Source organism: Amblyomma americanum, chromosome 3 (genome assembly GCF_052857255.1).
Source record: "Amblyomma americanum isolate KBUSLIRL-KWMA chromosome 3, ASM5285725v1, whole genome shotgun sequence".
Lineage (NCBI taxonomy): Eukaryota > Metazoa > Arthropoda > Arachnida > Ixodida > Ixodidae > Amblyomma > Amblyomma americanum.
In genome coordinates, this window is record NC_135499.1 from 111,978,068 (window position 1) to 111,987,308 (window position 9,241).

A 9,241-nucleotide genomic window follows, 5' to 3' on the forward strand; every position below is an offset into this window, starting at 1 on the left:
CATACCCTCTGTGCATGAGCGAGCATGCACGATGTCCAAGAAAAGCGTTTAAATATATTCGGTACCTTGACTGCAGTGTTTTTGTAGCTGTTATGACATTGAGTAAACACAGCAGTAGGTAGAGCACCCATAATTATCCAAGTTTGTTTTCGCCTTCGGACGAAACACCTCACCGCTCGCCTCGCTCACTGCAAACTGAACCAGAGAGCTGCGTTGGCTGCGTCCGCCTTTCGCCACCGCTGTTAACCAGGTGGCGCCACTCGCGCGCGCCAAACTGCAGCGCACGGAGCCCATAGCGGCTATTCCCCGCATTCAGCCATTGTGTGTTTGTTTCTCTATTCGGGCTGCTCACCTAGCCACCGTGTCAGGCGGCAGCTCAATTAATCCTGAGAGGCTGCTCGTGAATAGCAACCTCCATCGCAACCCATTCCAAGCAACCCATTGTCCTACCGATGGCTGCTAAATTAATGATTAGTCGCTAGAGGTTGCTCGGGGAGAGCAGCCTCGGTCGCGCAAGCCCCACCGGTGGCAGCGCCTGCCATCGCAGGGCAGTGGCGCACCGCTTAACCTCAGTGCTACTGCGCCAGGAGGGGTATGAGGACTCCCAGGGATCAATGAATGTTAAGTGGAGAATGACCAATTCTGCATATATGGACATAACTTATTAATCTATGGCGTCATACTCTAGGGGGAGCTTAAGTGTCCCATTTTTTTTCAGTGTGGGTGGACAAGACCAGGTTTATTTTGTTGTTTTTGAAAACTATTATTTTTATTTTTCTATGTTAACATTTCAATTTTTGGTTATATTTGTTATTATTTTGCACTTTTCAAAGGTGTATTTGGGAATGCGTATAAAAAAACCTCAACTGAAATAGGCATTTATAGAGATGTACACAAGAGGAGTCATCAAATGCATTAAAAACTTGAGGACAGTCCGTTTTGGTTGCTTTACTCCTGTTCATGAAAAAAAGCCAGTCACTCAATGACTTATGTTGAGATAGTACGGCTGGTTAAGTTTACTCAAGCAAATTGCTTTACGACTGGGAGTGAAGCCAACTAGCCCAGCTTCACTGTGCCCAATTTACTTTAATAACGTCCTAAAACTGAAGCCTAAGTCAGAAACCTGATATGAGTGCTAGCTATTGGAGACTGGGTGGCACTGCCCCCTCTAGAGAAATCATTAGGGAGAGACCACCCTCCTTGCCTCACCCCCCCCCCCCCCTGTTTCGGAGTCCCTGTCTGTATCGAAATGATTCAGAATAACTTCTCGTCCATATGCAAACGCCGTTTCTGCCACCTAAAAGCAGACAGAAGCGATGACATGTTTTCCTGACAAGTGTTCCGACTTTGTGGTGTCGAGTGCGGGCAGATGTTCTCTTCATTTACAAGCTTGTTCGTGGGGATATTTCGTGCGATGAGGCTAGTTAACAATCTGATGCCGAACAAAACTGTCCGGTAGAATCGCCCTTTCAGGATACACGCCTTGCTCAGTCGACAGTTCGCTATTGATATATTAGTGTTAATATAATGCTTACCGGGCACCACATGTCATTTGCCGGAAATTGGAGATGCGGCTGGCGATCCATGGTTCTATGGTGGCCCGTTCTTGACAATGTATTACCAATTAGGGGGCTGCCGTTGGAGAATATATCCACCAATGACCTGGGCTTGCGCTTCATCCCCCAACATTGGCAGTCCACCGCCGAACAGTGGTCAACGCCGTCAGCCAGGAATAATTGTCCGCCAACATTGCGTATAACCTGGAATACGCTGGCGAATATTGTCCGGACAGTTGGGCTGGCTAACCGGCCATGCATATATAATTGTATACGTTGGTCAGTATTTTCTGCCAGCTTCGATATCCATCTTGGTATAGGTAGAGCAGATATTGTCCTGATATCTGGGATGACTCCCCAACAATCTCTACACACTGGGTAGCGCTGCTGAATTTTGTGATGAGTACCCACTGTAGCACATATATTGGCATACATTGGCTAAAATTTGTCCTTCGAGTATTGACCACCTATTAGAGTTTTATATAATCTCGCATATGTTCAACATTGCCCTGCCCAGCCTGCTGCGAAGAGCAGGAAGAACTGCATTCATCCCGGCATACGCTGGTAAACGGTCCCACCAGTTTTGATGGCTTGTCGAAATTGCACATAAAATGGCTCACATTGGTCAATATTGCCCCGCCAGTTTGAATGACTTGTTGACAGCGTACATGTGGTGACAGATGTAATTCAACATTGTTCCGCCTGTGGCGATGGCGTCCCATCATTGCGTATATCACGGGCTTCGCTGGTAGTTGTTGCCCCGCCGGTCGCGATGGGTGGCCTGTGATGCGTACTTCGGGGTTTGCCAACGTTGTACAAATCTTGGCATATATGGGTCAACAGTGACCTGCCGGTAGCGATGGATAGTTAACATTGCGTAAATCTCGCCATATATTGGTCAATATTGCCCCGCCAGTACTTCGCCCGTCTAGACATATGTCAAGCTTCTTGTCCTTGCTCTGGAACGAAGCTGATTTTTACACGTGCGCATTATTGCTGCTTCTTCTTTTTTGCATTTTCCCCTCTCTTCCTCGAGCCTTTAGCGATGCTACGGTCGGGTACCAATAACTGCTAGAGAGAGAAAAACGTTTAGGACATAGAATGTTTAGGTGGGCCCTCATTACAGTAGCCCATTGGCTTTTGCCGCCGCTTTTACCCGGTTCAGCAACGAAAGCTGGTCCTCCGAATGTGAGCTGCACAGCGCCACCTCACAGTTCTCAGTTGTTGGCTTGTTGATTCTTGGTATAGCTGAGTTTTCTGGCATACCCATACCATATGGTATAAGTCAGCCACTTCACCGCAGAAGGCGCAGTGCGGATCGTACGAATTTGTAAACGCATAGCTGAATACACTGAGCTTTTTTGTTGTGCGATCGTTCTTGTTTCTCACGCAATTGTCTTCATCTACGGGCTTCACCCCCAATATGTTTTCTTCGTCTAGCCGGTTCAAATCTCTGTTGTGCTCATTGTCTTTCATCATCATCATCATCGCCATCAGCCTGACTTACATCCACCGCAGGGCAAAGGCCTTTCCCATGTCTCTCCAATTAACCCTGTCCTTTGCCAGGCAACCACCCTATGCCTGCAAACTTCCTAATCTCATCCGCCCACCTAACCTTCTGCCGCCCTCTGCTACGCTTGGCTTCTCTCGAAATCACCTCCGGTTGTCTTGCCTTCGCATGACATATGCCCTGCCCAAGCCCATTTCTTCCTCTTGATTTCAACTAGGGTGTCATTAACACGCGTTTATTCCCTCACCCACTCTGCCCGCTTCCGGTCTCTTAACATTACACCTATCATTTTCCTTTCCATGGCTCGCTGTGTTGTCCTTAACTTGAGCTGAACCCTTTTCGTTAGCCTCCACGTTTCTGCCCCGTAGGTGAGTACCGGTAAGATACAGCTCTTCTACACTTTTCTCTTGAGGGATATTGGTAACCTTGTATTCATGATCTGTGAGAACCTGCCATATGCGCTCCACCCCATTCTTATCCTTCTAGTTATTTCCCTCTCATGATTCGGATCAGCTGTCACTACCTGCCCTAAGTAAAATTCCTTTACCACTTCCAGCACCTCAGTGCCAATTGTGAACTGCTGTTTCCTTGCTAGAATGTTGAAGATTACTTTGGTTTTCTGCATGTTAATTTTTAGACCCAGCATTCTGCTCTACCTGTCTAGCTCATTGATCATAATTTGCAGTTCACCTCCTGAGGGACAATCAAAGCAATGTCAACAGCGAATCGCAGATTGTTTAGGTATGATCCATTAACTCTTATCCCCAACTGTTCCCAATTCAGGCTTCGAAATACCTCCTGTAAACAGGCGGTGAATAGTATATTGGCGAGATCGTGTCCCCTTGCCTGATGCCTTTCCTTTTTGGAATTTTTTTGCAGTCTTTATGGAGGATTATGGTCACTGTACAATTCTTTTATATATCTTCCAGTATTTTGACATAAGGCTTATCTACACCCTGATTTCGCAATGCCTGTATGACTGCTGAGGTTTCCACTGAGTCAAATGCTTTTTCATAATCAATGAAGGCTATATATAGGGGTTGGTTATATTCTGCGCATTTCTCTATCATCTGATCGATAGTGTGAATATGATCCATTGTAGAATATCCTTTACGAAAGCCTGACTGATCATATGGTTGATTAATGTCTAAGGTTGCTCTTACTCTATTAGTCATTACCTTAGTAAATGCCTTGTCACTGTCTTTATTTCTGTGGTAATGTTTCTACATTGTTTTGTGTATGGCGTCCGTCGGTCCGTGTCACAAAAATAAGCTAGCGCTTCGCGAACAGAAGGATAGGAATGGAGAAGAACCCTCTGATTACCGGCGGAGAGCGTAGCGAGTGTTAAGTAATGCCCTCTCCACGTCGATCGTAAGCGGCCGTATCCGGCCGTAGAAGAAACGTCTCGCGCTTTCTGGCATGTTCTTCTCCTGACGAATGGCGACGTGCACCCCGCCGGGAGGGCAAGCGAGCGTTTTGACTGTTGATGTTGTGCATGTGCGCGGTCGCTTGAATGGAGTGCTCATGCACGACTCCAAGGGTTCGACACCACTGACGCGTAGCCCACGGACCTTCCGCCGGAGGGTGCAGGTGGAGTGGAAATGCGACTGGTGGATTAGTGGTGTGTATGGAGGCCTTTGTATTCAATTTCGCCGTCGCTTTTTCGCTCCGCTGCTGGGTGCGAAGCTTCTAGTAGGTGGAGGCCTTGTGGAGAAGGTCGGTGGGTTGATGGTGGGTGGCGCATCTGGAGAGGGGGGTTTGTGTGGAAAGGTGGGTGGGGCTTACGGAGGGTGAAGACTTCAATCACCGAGGCTTCACACAGATTACGCAAGCACCTTTTCCTGGTACTGCTATCGCAGTAAATGTGCAATTCGGACGGTTTAATAGAGAATTTTAGGGTGCATAAATGCATTCCAAACAGCCATGTGGAACGTCAAAGAGCTGTCGTACATGCCACACAAGAATTTCTGAATTTGAAGCGGCGGGAGCATTAAAAAGGCCATTTTAACGCGACAACGTTAAGAAGCTCGTGTCGCAGGAAATCTGACCGTGAGCGAAAAGACCACGAAAAATCGCCGGAGAGGCAACTCAGGAGGCAGGTAGGCCGCCTAGGTCACGTGATCTTGCGACGTCGTCACAACCTGGCCGCCGGATTCTGAGCAAACTGCGCACCGCGGATGGTGGCCTTTATAATAAGCTTTGGTCGATCAGGAAGTGCAACCTTGGCCTTACAAGGCCACCGCCGGGAGCACATAAGTCATCGCAGGGGCTGTGGCGCATCGCTTAACCGCTGCACCACTATGCCAGGAGGGGTTTGAGGACTCCTAGAGATCTATGAATGTAAAGAATGACCAAGTGTGCAAATATGAGAATTGACCAATTACGCTATCGCGTCGATCATCGGCGGACCTTAAGTTGCTGTTGTTTTTGTCCTCTGTTGTAGTGGCACCTTAAGTTGGTTGGTCGGTCGGTCGGTCTCAAACATTGCTGGCACATACCCACTGCGGGGGAGTGGCCAAGACACAGGCGGTTAACTGCTGGATACAGGAACATTTTGACGGGAAAAGGAGTAGTAATAGTATACAGGCTGATAGATTGGAAGACGCAAGGCCAGGGGTCCTGTTAACTTGGAGATCGAAGACGGGATAATGGCTTAATGAGCGTAATAGTATACAATGCCTGTAATGTTGGTTGGTTGATTGGCCTCAAACAATGCTGGCACATACCCACTGCGGGGGAGTGGCCAAGACACAGCCTGTAATGTATAGTGCTCCCTCCATTTTTTCTCTTTCTTCTCTGTCAGCTCGAGCATCGCGGCTTGTCCACCCGATAATAAACACGTCGGAAAGCATTTTCTGTCTTTCATTTCCGTGCTCTCGCAATTTCCGCACCCTGTTTATTCTGAAGTCATGGTTTGTTTTACGGTTGGGTTTTGTCTCCGCTGGTTTCGCGTGTCCGCCTCAGTAAATTCGCATCTTTTTCTTCGTCGTGGATTTCCGTACGCTGTCTTTCTTCAGTTCTTTTTTATTTTTTCCTCAAACAGCTTATCTGGGTTGTTGTTCCTATATATTACATGCTCCCCTCTCTCAGAGGGAAAACACCAGCAGCAATGCACCGCACATACCGAGAAGGAGGAGGAAGAACAGGGACGCTGACGTGGTTCGAGGTATGCCGACGCTCTTGCTGTAAAAACATCGGCCGCCGTGAAGACTATCGGCGTCGCCATGACCCACGCGTCCTCAGAGAAAGCGGCCGGCCTCTTCCGAGTCCGCGTAGACCAGGAAGACGGCAGCATGAAGAGGATGCTCTCCGCCGCCACCACCGGGGAAGAGTGAGCAAGTTATAGTCCTCGCGAGTACTTTTCTTAGTTGTTGTGCTTAGTAGCATTCAGTAGTGGTATTCAATAGTAGCAATAGTACTCTTAGCTCCAGCACGGGAACGATGCTTCTTTTGACATGGAGAACAGGTGGACAGCTGATTAGGGCTTAGAATCCGACGAGATTAAAGGGATTAAATGTTTGGTACTTGCAGATAAAGCACCCGGATTCTTTTGCGCTAACATTTAAAATGGTGGCGCGATCGCCAACTAAAGCCGCGACGGCTTTTAGGCTTCTCCGCAGCGCAATGCGCCAGGTGGGGGCGCACGTTAACGCCATCTGTGGTTCCTTCATGGCGATTACGTTACCATTTTAAACGCTAGCTAACGCAAAAAAACATGGCATGCTCTACATACACGCTTCATATATTCGAATTCAAATATCAAAAACGGCTCAGTGGACGAGATGAAATTTGCCTATGATAAGTGAATTACCTCTTTCTGATTCTAACTGAATACTCGCACAGAAAGCGGGGCCCTAGTAAATTAGATGAAACGAAAAAATTCAGGACAGGTGTTGGCCCTACCGATTGCTTCCACAAGTACACTTCGGTGACTTTAGTTAGGTGAGGTTTATTTGTTGAATAGAGCAGAAAACCAAGGATTACATGCCCGAAAATGAAGCTAGCCTTTGCAGCGCTACCGCTATATAGTTCGCTTTTATCGCACAAGGACGACGGCAACAAGACGTATACATGATGCAAGCGACGTCATCACCAACGTCACAAATTTGAAATGGAGGGGCGGAGAAAAAAATATATTTTCTTCAACTGCTAAGATATCATCAGCGAAACTGAATTTTGCTCTCTGTCAAACGTCAACAGAGTCACGAAAGGCCCAGCTATTGGATTCTACTACGAAAACGTGATGTAGTTGAGTTCAGTGTCCCTGTAAGAAAGAAGCAAAACAGCGCTCCTTGGTGATCGCGCTGAGCCCATCTCTGTCGGTGTCCTGAGGCTGCACCGCCTGATCATCATTTGCGTCGATTGAATGTTTAGTTCTTTGGAATGCCGTGCACCACTCTGCCGTCAAGAGATTACCTTGTCAAATGTCACTTACACATAAGGGGTTGGAAGGAAGTTTTAGTTTGCGGTCACCGCGCGTGCATGTGCGCAGCCAGCGCCCCACGGTGGCAGTGACGGTATAGTGGCGTACAGTAACGGGATAATAATATTAATTGGTTTGGGGGGAAAGGAAATGGCGCAGTACTTGTCTCATATATCGTTGGACACCTGAACCGCGCCGTAAGGGAATGGATAAAGGAGGGAGTGAAAGAAAGGAAGAGAGAGAGAGGTGCCGTAGTGGAGGGCTCCGGAAATTTCGACCACCTGGGGATCTTTAACGTGCACTGACATCGCACAGCACACGGGCGCCTTAGCGCTTTTCCTCCATAAAAACGCAGCCGCCGCGGTCGGGTTCTAACCCGGGAACTCCGCTAAAACGTTCTCGTGTGTATTGAATAGAACAAGCGACTCCGCTCCACCGAGCTGCATTTGGATTCGTTTCGCCGCGCGCGTCCAGGCAGTCACACGGATCCGTGTCGTCGGTGGATGAGCGGGATGCTGAGACGGTGGCTGAGGAGCCCTCGCCAACCAACGAAGAGTACCTGACGGCAGAGATCGAGTGAGCTGGCGTCGCCCATTCAATTGTGTTCCGTGAACCATCGTTATCGCCATCGCCACCAAAATTTCCAGCCAGATAAAGTTCGCTCCAGGAGAAATGCCTCGACATACATTTAGCCCTGCAGTCCAGGCATCCAGTGAGCCCAAATCTCGTATACCTCCTTCCATGAAATTTCCCAACCTCATCAATCCTCATTAGTATTTGCCACAGTTTCCTTACATCGACCTTGTCCCTCCGAGGGGCTACCTAATCGCTGGGATCGCAATAGATATTATCACGCCTGCAGGAATTAGAAGCCATGCATGACAATAGTTTCTCATGCGAAGATAGTTGATGTTGGACATCACATTGATGATGGCACGTCAGTGCTTGAATGAGCGCGGTTCAGGGCTGATTGAAACAGTATTATGAAACGTTCTGTAAGTATGGGGAGCACTGATGAGTGCGGAGGGAAGTTTCGAAACGCTCCAACAGCGACGGCGTTGCGACAAAAGACGTGTCGCACTGCAAACCTTACCTGAACTTTCACACACGGCACCGTTCTGGACTAATCCTGAACCTACGCTACCACAAATAAAAAAGAGATGATAATGCACTCGCTGCAGTTACTGCCCAGTGTTGCGCTGGGAACTACCCACCTCGCAAGAGCAGGGACCTTAGAAAAACAGAACGAAGGCCTGTAGTAAAACGTGAAAAAGTCGCGTTTGTCTGCAGCGCTAACCACAATTTTAAGGCCTTGCGGTTTGTAAAATAATGAACGACCTCGTGGTTTTATTCCAACGACATTACACAACGCGATCTTGTACAGTGTTACATCTGCCTCGCCCGCAGTGATGTGTATACACCTTCGCTATGAGTGGGAAATAGCCCCGCCTATTTTTTGCTGATTCTTGCTGCAAGCATCAAATTCAGGTGAATAAAGGCACCTCGTCTGTAAAGTTCGCATTCTGATTCGACCTACCGTCGTGAGACCAAACGCGTTTTTATGCCATTTGTCTTACTGATTGTGCTGCGTCACGGTGTTGCGCTAAACATACTTCAAATATATATCTTGTTTTTTTACCGTGTTTTATTTTCTATATATAGTATACGCCAAGCGCAGACCGCGGAGGTTCAGGTAGCGTGTGCTAACAAAGCCATTTCTCTTTAATGCCGGTTCGTTAGCTGCCTACGCTA